The following is a 12,283-nucleotide window of genomic DNA, read 5'->3' as shown; positions in this document are numbered from 1 at the left end:
TCCTCGCTCTGCATGATCATTTGTGACAGTAAGTGTGTGAACCGTTTGTAATGCCTTATGAAAATCATCACGTAGTGGCCAAGTTTGTGGATCAACTTCCATGAACTTAGTTGAAATGCCAAGCTTTTGTAACAGCGATAAAGATCCTCTGGTGACAAGATCAAGTAACTCGAATGGAGTAGTTGTTGAAGGATTAATCATTTGTCGTTTTGGGGCATCTTCTGTCTCGTTGTGGTCTTTGATAGCTTGAACCATAAGTCTCTTGGACTCTTGGTGTTGGCAGGCACAGATATATCGAAGAAGGCAAGGGCCACAAGTTCTTCGGATAGATGCCACAGATGGGAACAAAACTTGGACAATACAGCTTTGGATACTGCACTGTTGAATGTTGATGCTAGCATATGCTAGACTTGAACAGCTTGATATCATTGTTTGGGGCTGCAGCTGAAAGAGGAGCTTCTATCCATGCTTTAAGATAGATCTTCACAGCAAAAATGCACATCTGCAGAACCCCATTGCATTCTTTCACTGTAAGTTTGAACTGTTGATGAAAAATCCAAACCTTTAATGAGTGCAAAAACTTCGGACATCCACCTAGCATGATGCATTGGACCAGGAGCCATGAAATGAAAACCTCTTGGAGGAGTAACTCCCATAAAAATTAATGAGAGTTCAATAAATTCTCTATAATCGTCACGAAGATCTTTTCTTTCAATGATTTTTCAGCCCAAGCAATAAGATCCGAATCTATAACTGTTTTAGCTATGCCTTCATTTTCTGTCACTATCGAGGTAAACCATGTCTTATCCAAAAGTTCTCATTGAGACTGAAATCGTTTGAAGAGTAGCACTTCAGGTGCTGCTGTGCTCCCCATAATTGTGGTGAAGGCTGTTTGCGCAAGCAATTCCAGAATGTGGTGGTGGCACGCCAAATGCAGAAGATCTTTTTGTAACTCTTGTTCGATCATGACACATGCGCCTTGATTTCTTCCTGTGTTGGAAGCTGTAGTATCGAAAGATATAGCAGCAACTGTATCTGTTAGATCCCAATCATCAAGAGCTTTTACTACAGCTTTTGCTTGTTGTAATCCTGTACCATTTGGCAATTTTGCTACTTCTAGCAGTTGAGACACACCATTGCCAGTAACAATAATTGGCAAGTGATCAACATGCTTTCTGGTTGTCAAATCTCGAAGCAGTTTACCATCCCAGCGAACCACTAAAAGACAATCAGCATGAAATTCAACTTTCAGAGATCCTGCAATTGACTTCCGGTGACGTTTGCGTAATCGTTGAATAGAAGTACGATTAATGTTGAATTCTGTTGGGTCTTGACCAATTGAACGAACTGTTTCGGTCAAAACGTAAGCAGCACATCTGTCAGTTACTTTTATCCTGTCGAGAGCCATAGCTAATTGCGGAGTTAAAACATTCTTGGTTGCTCTGCATTGTTTCGGAAAGCTTGCCTCTTGCACAGCGCTTGATCATGATCACATGTTGAGTCTGTATCGCTGCCGCTAGAAGATAATTCCAATCTACTTTGCTGGAAGTTGCAATAGCGTCTTTCTCACATTGAATTGCCGTTCTTTTTCAATCATTTGTCTTTTTAAAGATCGCTTTGTATTGCTGTATTGTCGTTACTGGTATCAGTACATTAAATGTGTTAGAAGTATAGAAATAAATCAGTTTGGCGTAAATTTTTACCTTATATACATTTACCTCGCAATTAAATAGAAAAAAATGTGAATCTTTTCAGGAGACAAGTTAACTGTAGCTAGACAGTAGACATTTTAGAGTGTTTTGAAAGAGGAGTAAAAGCATTACAACAACAACAACTATAGTAGGTTTGAAATTAGATGTTCAAAAGCTCTCAGCACATGTAATTCACTTCTGAGAAATTCCTAATTATCCCATATAAACAGAAATATCCAACCGTTTAAGCAAAACTTTGCTAAAAAATTAGTTTTTTTTCATTTTCTGCTAAATTTGTGGTTTTAAACAAAATTAAAAGCTATTCTATGTAAGTCCAGTGAATAACCATAATCATTCTACAAATTTTGAGTGGTCAAACATGATTTTAGGCTGTGTAGAAGAAAAGATATGGCCGATTTAGCATTTTTGCCCCCCTTGCGATATGCTGCGATACCCCCCTAAAACTTCAACGTCGATGTGCAAGTTCTAAACTTTGTTCAAATCACTTCAAACTTTCACAAAATCATTTTTTCAGGCATAGGAAAAGAATTAGACCATTGGAGCATGACTTTTCAAAATTTCAATTTTAAGGGCCACCCTACTGTCCATGTCCTCCGCAACAACAAGGCAGCGGCTGTTGTCGTTCCCACTGATCCAGTTTGTTGGTGGTGCTGACTGTGTTGCAATAAGCAACCACCTTGAGTTTGTGTTTACTTGTCACAATATTGTTTGGCCTTCCCTTGCAATGACACACCCCTATATTATACTGTGACGTCACTTACACATTGTCGTTATTGTAATCCAGCTCTGACACAATACTTTCAATATTATTGTTTCATTAAATTACGATTGTGGTGTTTAATCTGTAATGAAAGGTAAGTAAGCGACAACCAAAGTTTTTACCAAATGTTTTATGCTCATTCAGTGGTGGCGAGCTAGCAACCAGTTTTGATTGATCGATAGTGAGAATCTTTTCCTCTAACCGAGAGAGCTTAATCCTAGCAGTTTCGAACACGTGTGGAGTAGGCTGTGCCAAAAAATGGCGATGTTCATGGATTTTTCTTTAACTTTTTGAAAAGTTGTAGTGAACTTTTACAAACACAATCGTGAAAAAAAAATTGAAAATAATGACGTCACACGGTCGCGCTGGGCGTTTCTATGGTTACCAGTACCCATTTTGAAGGACTCTTTATTGACAGACATATTGCAATTGCTTGAAATTGCAAGATTTTAGCACTGACAACTATGTTTTTCGTTTTATGTCTGTCCATAAAGAGTTTACATGAAGCAATACTTCGAAAATGTGTCTTTGGTATTTGTCACCTCAACTCCAGTTATAATCAACAACGGCAATGGCTTTTTTAGTAACCTGCTCTGATGATGTCGCCAAACTTCCAAGCTTTTCTTTCACACCTTTGAAATGAAGTCTTGAAGAACCTATTAAACAGTAACGTCCAAGACCTATATAGCCTACAATCAGTTAAGGCACTTGAAGAATTAACTTTTGTACGTTTGAAAAATAAAGCTTACTTTTCTAGCAACATTATATTACATGTAAGCTCCAAAAGTCATTTCAACAAAAGTAATGAATTTTGGCCGTGGCAGAGAAAAGTTTAACACCCCCTTATGAAGACGCCTCTTACACAGTTAAGAGCTATTGATGTAACGCTAATTGATCTTAATTTGGCAATTAAAATGTTTAGAGACACTAAGTATTATTATTTCACATTTTTATGTGCTTGTTTTTGCAATGAAAGTAAAAAAAAACATGTTTTGTATTTCAATGTTTGCTTGTGTACACTAGGTCTTTCAGAGGCAGGACAGATTATTCACTCTTCAAAAAAGTTTGTATAAGCTTTAACCTCACAAAAATAAATTCGGTTGTCAAGATATTTACACAGTCAATAAACATTGACCTTGGCCGTATTCTCTAAAAATTTTGTCTTATTTTGATATAAGCTGAAGAAATGAGAACAAAAAAGAAAAAAATGTCTAATAGGTCCTGCATCTCCCCTACTACAAAAAAATAGTAAAATTGAGTTTTTTGCTTATAAATATTTTTCAAGTAGTCCTAGAATAAAAAGTGTTTTTAGAGCAGATATAAACATGCCACTTCTGCAGCTTTTGATGTAACGTTCCTCTTTTTACCTTCAGTGGTTTTCGAAATATGATAATTTTTGTGAAAATTGATACTGGTAACCATAGAAACGCTCAGCGCGACCGTGTGACGTCATTATTTTCTTTTTTTTCACGTTTGAGTTTGTAAAAGTCCACTACAACTTTTCAGAAAGTTGAGGAAAAATCCATGAACCTCTCCATTTTTTGGCACAGCCCAGTGTGGAGGCTTTGAACATATGCTCTACAGTCTCGAGCAGTGTTTCTGAACCGCGCTCCTTGACCATTGTTCAGTTGTTTTTTATTTCTGACCATCATATCAAAAACAATACACGTCAACATAGCAAAGGTGGAGAAAATGGTAGAAGCGACAAAACGTTAAAACGTGCTTGTGACCGAAGTAAGTTATTGAGTTGAGAAATTTGGCACGGCGCGTTTTCGCGGCCCTCATCGATTCAGAAAAAAAAGAAAACATTTGAAATAAAAAGAATAACTTAATACAGTGCTGTATAGTGTATACCCTCTGCTTTTTCGAGCAACTAAAAGGGAAGGTACTTTGATCCACTTTTAACATTTTTGCCTATTAACTGAAAATTACGTGACACAAACTATTGATTTTAAGCTGAAATGAAAGTCTGATCCCTTACACACTTTTTAAAAACATTTTCACTTTTCTATGTTTGTTACTTTTTTTTTAATTGAAATTTTAAAAACGTCACTCAAATGTATCAATTTACCTTCCACGGAAGGTTAATTGATACACCCGGAAGGTAATTTAATACAGTAAAACTAATACAGAAATCCCCTTTGACAGCAAAGCAATAAATGAAAATTTAATATGTGGTTGGCGTGCTTGGGTGCAAGGATGACTGTTGAGACCTATGTGTGCGGCGAAGCTTCTGCAGCGGGATGGAGATGGGAAGGATGATTGGTTGGAGTTCTTATTCAAGGGGGTGCTTTGCGCTTTTCTCATTTTTTTTACAGCAGATAGCGTGTAGGCCGACGAAAGCCTATATAATAGTTGTTTCCCAAAGTAGCAGGTCTTGTTAATAAAGAATAACTTATTTAAATCAACTAAATCAATGACAACAGTTATTACAGTCACAAAAAAGAACTTAATATAATGTATCAATTTACCTTCTCCACATGTATCAATTTACCTTTTTTCAAAAAAAGTTATAAAATTCTGATTTTTGTATGCTTGGATGCACATTGCAGAAAAAAAGTGGCATGCCCTTGAAGCCTTATCAATGAACTGTCAAATGAGTTTGGTTTCATCATTCAGGAACTTTTCGTTAAGTTTCCAGACGAAAATTATCATGAGTTAAAATTTTTACGAAAATACTCAAAAAACACACTTTTACAATTTTATGCCATAAAAGCACGAGTTAGCTGCACGGCGAAATTTTTGTAGGCATTATTTTCACAAATCTTCCACCTAATAACAATATTTTTGACTAATATTTTTTGTACATTTCTGTAGAAGGGTGTATCAAATTACCTTCCGTATCAAATTACTTTCCCTTCCCCTATACCCTCTGGTTTTCTAAAGAGAGTGCTGTGCCTAACAGCCTATGTTATCTTTACTGATTCCTAATGTATGATGCTCTGCACGAATTATATCCATGTTATCCATTGAACTTCCGTGTCGAAGTACAACTTTACCTAGAGCCGAACTTTTAATAAAAAGGACAATACGAATTATTGAGAGTTTCAACGAAAACCGGGAAAAAATACAGTTGGCTTTAGCAGCGAAGGATAATATAATTTAATATTCAGAAATATTCCTCTGATACAGAATTCTAAAATGGTGCCAATTAACGCGAATTAATTCATTCAGAGCATTGTTAGCAGAATGCAAATGAGACTTTGCACTAATGCCGACACTGACAATGGTCAGCTACTGGTTGATATTGCTAACTTGCAACCTGAAAAAATGATAGAAGCTAATTTGCGTCATGGAGAAGCATAGGTGAGAAGAATTTGTAAACGCTTTGACATTGATGAAATAGCCTACAGTCAATCCAAGGATTAAGAGACTAGTGAAAAAAATTGATATTGTGCCCAATAATTTAAAGTCTCTCTTAATAGCTATTTCAACTTTATCTTGTTCTACAGCAGAATGTGAACGTGGTTTCAGTTTAATGAACAAAATTATTACAAAGTTAAGAGCATCTTTGCTCATTGATATTGTGAGCTGTTTGATGTTTATTAATTGCAATGGTCCACCTCAATGTTGTTGTGCTGTGCTGGTCCACCTCAATGCTCAATTTACCGCTAAAAATTATGTAAGATCCTGGCTGCTAAACCACCGATCAGCTAAGGATGCTAGATCCCAAATTTGTAAAAAGGACAAAGATGTAGATTCTTCTCGGAAGGCTGTTTGGAATGTATTCATAGAAAAATAAACAATTTGGTAGCTTACCTCTCGTCCAGTTTTGATGTTGATAATTCATGTTATGGTAGAATAAAGATTAAGTTAGTATTTTGCAAGTTGTGTAGGCTATTATCTATCATTTTGGCAAATCTGACAGTAGGCTATACCCTGTGCTTTTTTTACGAATACAGCACCGCCTACATGCAGGGCCGGATTAAGGCGGGGGCTGATGGGGCTGCAGCCCCAGGCCCACCAAGAAAATAGGCCCACCGATAACAACTTACTAAGAGTAACTGACATGCTTCTGGGCATGATCTAAAGAATAAAGGACGAGAATCATACAACGAATATGCTAACTGTGTAAACCAGTGGTTCTTAGCCAGGGGGCATGCCTCCCCAGGGCGCGTCAGCTAATTTCCAAGGGAGGTGCGAGACATAACCGTTAATTTAATTGAGTTATGGTCGTGCATAATAGAACGGTTTCATAAAACTAGTCGGGCACTGCAGGATGGCAAAACTACTTTGAATAAGGCAACAAATTTTCTTCATGATCTACATGACTTTGTTCAAACATTAAGATCCCAATTTCAAGAATTCGAAGAAAAGGGTAGAGTAGTGACTGTCATCATATTGAAGAAATTTCAAGAAAGCAGAGAAGAAAAGTATGCTTGGATAGCGAAGGTGGATCTGAAGACACATCACTTGATCCATCGAGCAGATTCATAGTTAACTCACATTTGCCAAACATTGCCCAAATTATTTTGTGTATGAAATCCCGAATTGCAGCATACGATCGTCTTAAAATAATATTGTCGTTTCTGGCGGAATTAAACACCATGTCTAACTGAAACATTGAAGAGAGTGCAAAAACATTGCTTCACAAGTATCCAGATGATCTAAATTCTAGAATAATCACTGCTTGGAGAGATGATTCATTTTTCTTCACTGCTAAAACAACACCATTTTAACAGCGAATGCAGGAAAGACACTCCAATGTTTAGATTTATCAATGAAAATGAGTTTATGTATGCATTTCCTAACGTATCTGTTGTAGCCTACTAAGAATGTATCTGTGTCTGATGATTTCTAATTGTTCAGGTGAGCGCTTATTTTCAGTGCTTAAAAGAGTAAAGAATCAACTGCGTTCATCCATTGGGCCAGAAAAGGTTGCATTCCTCAGCTCTACTCTGCATTGAAAACAAAATTTTGGAAAAAAAATAGACACCCATGATGTTATTACCAGCTTTGCTTTGTTTAAATCCAGAAAACATGTCATTTGAATGTGTTCAATAAGTAAATACTGCAGTTCGGGTATAGTTTTTGTTATTTCATTTTAATTGTGATTGGTACAATAAGGAGAATGAACAGTGTTGTACGCGTCAATGAAATAAATTGACGGCGTCAGCGCAAATTGCCTAAAAACTTTACGCGTAAAGTATTGCGTAAGCTCTTAAAGAAATTGACGGCGTCAGCGCTAATTTCTAGCGCTATTTTAGCCAGGGTCTCACAAAACGGAAGCATTGCAACCAAGTTTAGGCTAACAATTATGGCTATAAATAAAGAACAGGTTTTATGTTTTGAGACTGTATTGTAATGAGCTGCTTAGCTTATTAGTTATTTACTTGTAGAAAAACAAGCATTTCAAAACGTTTGTCTGACAATCTGCTGCGTTTGGGACGCATGATGTCCTTTCCAAGTGAAAACATGCGTTCCACAGTAGCGCTTAATGGTATTGTACGTGTGTTGTATTTCAAGGACAAGTCTTGAAAGCGTTTACTCGGAAAGGGATCACTGTTCCAAGCGTGCTGTGATGGTTTAGCACAGGGGTGGGGTAAGTGTGTGGTACAAGTAGCACCTTTGAACCTTGGGCAGTCGCCATGGATTGTTACACCATGGGTCTCGGGGAACACTGGTCTTATCACACACCAAACTAACAAGTGGGTCCACGTCCCACCTCATGGGCAACAACCTCGACTGGTTGGCTAAAACTTGTTAGAAATCCTGCTGCCTAGCAGGAAATACTTTTTTAAGTAAAGGCTAGGCCCACCGCCAATAACTGTGGTTAGCGTCAGGTAAGGGCATCCGGCTGGAAAATCTATGCTCCAAAATATTATTTTCGGCCCCCCCCCACTAGTGGGGAACAAACCGACGATGGATTATGATGATGATGTGGGGAACCTGCGGCCCGCGTGACTGTTTCATGTGGCCCGCGTCAAAATTTCTTTACCCAAAATATATTGAAACAACAGCTCAAAAAAGAGTAGGCTCTACATTCTCGGTATATTGCGAATGGCCTGTGACTAGTTAATCCATCGGCTTCGCTCCAGACTGACTGATAAAAACGTGGAGATGCAGATAAGAGTTGCAACATCTTCCGTGTCAGCAGACATCACACGACTCACCAAAAATAAAAACTTTCAGCCATCTCACTGGCTGTGAAAGTGAAATAAATCATTGTCTACTTCGCTGCATTTTTTATCTGTAAATAAAATTTCGAATTTTTTAGTGGCCCGCCTGTATTATTTCTCATTTTATGTGGCCCGCAATACTAAAAAGGTTTCCCACCCCTGGTTTAGCATATATAAATCTTTTAACGCGGTCCACTGCACCAACATCGCTGTTTTCAAGGGTATAGAGCTCTTAAAATAATGTATCTTCAACCTCCGCGATGACATTCATTGATTTTCCTCTTTCTCTCTTTGATCCCTCGTTCTCGATACTGCTCACGATATGAGTGATCACTATTTGGGGAACTTCTTCCGCTTGTATATTCCAGGTAGCCATTCCAACCAACGCGAAAACGGGTAATTCGGATGAGTCGCGATGGCCAAAATACATCGTGAAACTCTGATTGTGAAACGACATTTTCCACGAAAACAAAAAATGACACATAGCGCTTGACGCTTAAAATCGGCCAAATAGTTGACGGCGCTATCACTTCCGTCAACTAAAAAATAAATTGACGGCGCTAGCCTCAGCGTCAACAAAAAGTTGACGCCGTCAACGTACAACACTGGGAATGAAATATAATATAGGCCTCAGATTACCATATAGCCCCAGGTCCATCAAAACCTTAATCCGGCCCTGCCTACATGATATTACACTTTACAACACAATAGGCATTATGCATAAAGAGCAATTAGCTGTGTTTATCACTGGACTTACGCCAGACGCACGTTTACGAGGAATTTCTAACTTCGTGCTCCACTCCCAGCACAACAAAAGGGATAATGATAACCTAGATATGTTTCGTAAATTTCGTGCAAGTCTTTTAGCACATTTGGACCCGTCAAAGCTTTGTTCAGATTGGTGTCCTTCCGTCCCTATAAACATTGGCTCGTAAAAACACGAGAAATATACGTGTATTACACGAGTTTCCTCAGAATTTTACGTGTTTTTCATGTGTTTTTCACGACCAATGTATATGGGGGTGCTAAAGCGCCACGTTCCTCATTGACTGGTTGGCGTGAAGATGATTATCTTACAGCTTTCTTCTCGATAGCTCAGTTGGTTAGCGCGTGACTTTGTAATCTAAGAACTTTCAAGATGAAGCGGCACTGGTTCGACTCTCTGGGTGTGCGCCTGATCAATGCATTCTAAGGACTGCTCTCCATTCAGCGGCACCTGCTGGATGAAATAATTCTCAGGCAACAAGTATGCGAAACTAGCCTACCAGAAATAATCTACCAAAGGCTTTTTTTTAGTGCGAGCAGTGCCGGATTAACCATTAGGCAAAGTAGGCACGTGCCTACAAGGCCAGTCAAAAATCCAGGCCACTTTAAAATCAGTAAAAATTTAGTCATGTTTTCAAAATAATTATTTTCTAAACTAATAAGTATTCATCTTAATAGCTCTGTTTTTCCAGATGAATTAAAGGTTGCAAAAATCGTAATTTCGCAAAAATCGCAAAAATTTTCCATAGACTAGTTTTATGGTGCAATTGAAGCTGTGACTTGTGAACCGTTTCTTATCGGACGTTTTATGCTTCTAAGAAGAAAAAATGTAGGGGAGACTCAGGTAAGTTGGCCCAGTAGGCAAGTTGGCCCACTCTAAATAATTTTTTAACTAAAATAGTTATTGTTATGTATCGTACGCATACTGAGAAAGTGCTGTTAAAACTATCTTATCACCAGGTTGGGAGGCTCTAGCAAGCAGTATAAACATGTGAGCACGATTTTTGTATGAAAAATTATGATTTTTGAAATTTTTGGATTTTAGAATTTTTTTAGATGTCGAGTGATTTTTTTCTTACTATATAAGAAAGGTTATTATTTAGTGAGTGCAGCGCTAGAGTGGTTATTAAGGCTCACTTTGACTGTGAAACCGTTGTTAGAAGCTCGATAGTTTGACATAAATTTTAGTTTTTGCAATGTGGTTGCCATGCAGGGAAGTTGGCCCATTTCGTGGGTGGGTACGTTGGCCACCATGGCCAACTTGCCTTCATGAGGTATTACATAGCATGATAATAATTGACCAATTAATACGATGACGTATTTTTGCAAGATTGAAGTAGCCTATCATCAAGTATCCAAAGTAAGTAAATCGCGGCTTTACATCAGCATTAAGCGATCAATAACAATAATACACTTCCTAACATCGTTTTTATGCCACAAGTTATTCCTAACTCATATGGTAATACTTAACAGTAGGCTAGGTAGCCTAATCAAGACAACCAATCGCGGATATGTGTATCAACCACTTCTCAAGCGACGGTCTAAAACGTACCTCGTACATTAAAAAATGTTCCGATATTGGTACCCATGCAAAAATGGGGTTTGTAGCCTATTGCACACAAGGTCCTACCTATCAGTATCGTTAAAGGTGACCAGATCGTTAGGAATAAAGGCATGCCGTTCCAACTACATGATGTTTGATACAACCTTTGTTATTTTCGAAAGCTTATTTGGTGTAGGCTACTCATGTAAAAAAAGTTTACTGAGGTAAGATACAGCATTAGCCTATAGCCTAATAGTAGATTATATTATAAACCATACATGAATGCATACATAGAATAAATTATGTACGGTATGTATGCCTCTATAAAACCAAGAAATAATTAGAAAGAAAATAAAATTGGGGAGAAAGAAAACTTTTCCACTGTTTAATATACCGTAGATGGACATGTTTCTCACGTGGCCAACTTACCTTCCATGGTGGGCCAAATTACCAGCACATGAAGGCAAGATGGTCCATTTTATTTTTTTCGGAAAACTTGAAAAATTATATACTTAAGAATGTTTGTTTGATGCAAGAATATGTCCACTTCTAGAGTGATGAATTCTCTACTCTTCAATAGCTTTCGCTTTAACATATGTTTTGTTATCAGCTCACAAATTCAATTTTTCATTTTGCTGGGCCAACTTACCCGAGTCTCCCCTAAGTTGTTAGTTGATTATTGATATGAACTTTCTAGCCTAATGTTGTGATTTAGAGCAAGGTGGTCTAACCCAAACGCGGGCCGCATGCGGCCCGCGGACATATTTTGTGCTGCCCGCAGAGCACTTTTGATGCACAAGAAACCATTGGGTACCACAAGTTTCAAAGTGCTCTCCAGGAAATCTCTGGGGATGCTACCCAGAATGGCAGCACACGAAATGAAGCAGGTGCATTGGCCAAACACATGAACACCCTTGAAGTTGCCCTAATGTGCATACGTTGGAACAATATTTTGCAGCGCTTCAATACTAGTAGCAAGTTGCTTCAAAGTTCCACTATCGAACTGACACTAGCCATTGGTCTGCTGAAGCTTGGATAAATTCTTGGATGAGTGCAGAGAGAATTTTGACTGTTATGAGCAGCAGGCACGTGATCGCTGTGGCAGCAGCATATATAAATCTGAAAGTCGGCGAGCACCAAAGCGGCAGAAGCATGTCAGTGATGGAGCCAGTGGTGCCGAAGTTAGTTTAGGATTGGGGGGGATAATTCAACAATTTATCAAATTTTAGACGATTTTTGAACATTGGGGGGGATGCAAATTTTTGTACACAATTTTAGTGGTACAGGTATTAAATTTATTAAACAATCACCGGACCTGGGTAAATTAGCTGCTAACAGCATAATATACGGTACAGATAAGAAATCATGGAGATAAAAGTGCTAC

This window comes from Aplidium turbinatum, chromosome 18 (genome assembly GCF_918807975.1).
Source record: "Aplidium turbinatum chromosome 18, kaAplTurb1.1, whole genome shotgun sequence".
NCBI lineage: Eukaryota > Metazoa > Chordata > Ascidiacea > Aplousobranchia > Polyclinidae > Aplidium > Aplidium turbinatum.
This window is presented reverse-complemented; position numbering follows the sequence as displayed.